This window comes from Protomyctophum bolini (genome assembly GCF_963924005.1).
Source record: "Protomyctophum bolini genome assembly, chromosome: 16".
NCBI classification, from domain to species: Eukaryota; Metazoa; Chordata; class Actinopteri; order Myctophiformes; family Myctophidae; genus Protomyctophum; species Protomyctophum bolini.
Window position 1 is genome coordinate 43,253,869 of NC_137877.1, and position 671 is coordinate 43,254,539.

Genomic DNA, 671 nt, shown 5'->3' on the forward strand with positions numbered 1-671 from the left:
TGAAGGTCAGAATCAGAGGCGGAAACTCCGTGGGTTCAGAGGCGCGATTGAACCCCCTGGAATTTTGGCAAAGGCGCGACTGAACCCTGTACTGAACTGCAGTAAATTATGCACCCACTGACTGTCCACTGAAATTTCCCCTCCCCAGTGGTCATGTTGTCATGCACGTACTCACATACCTTTACGAGGGGTTACAAGATAGGTGTTGGGCCGCCGCCCATGCCGCATTCAAATGCTAATAAGGTGGCTTTTGTTCTGCTGCCAGGTAGAGAGTACAAATGAGTACAAAACTCGTTTTTTTTCCACCACTGGGGGGGGGGGGAGGGGGCGTGGCTGCTTGAACCCCCTGCCGTTATAAGAACTTTCCGCCACTGGTCAGAATCTTCAATAGATCAACTTCTGTGTACCAAGATCACTCGATGCAGGTATAGTGCAGGAATATACATCCAGATGTTGTGTGTGTAAAGCACACTGCCTTCCTTGTTGAATTGTACAAATAAACATGCTTACTCTAACAGTTCAATAGAAGTCTATGTAGAAGAGCCGCCATTGGACTGAAGCCCCGTGACACAGAGTTGTCGTAACTCTGTCTCACTTCTAATATGGCTCGGCAGCAGCAGGACTAGTGCGCATGCGCACAGCCATTGCACAGTAGACCTATGTGCGTTCTC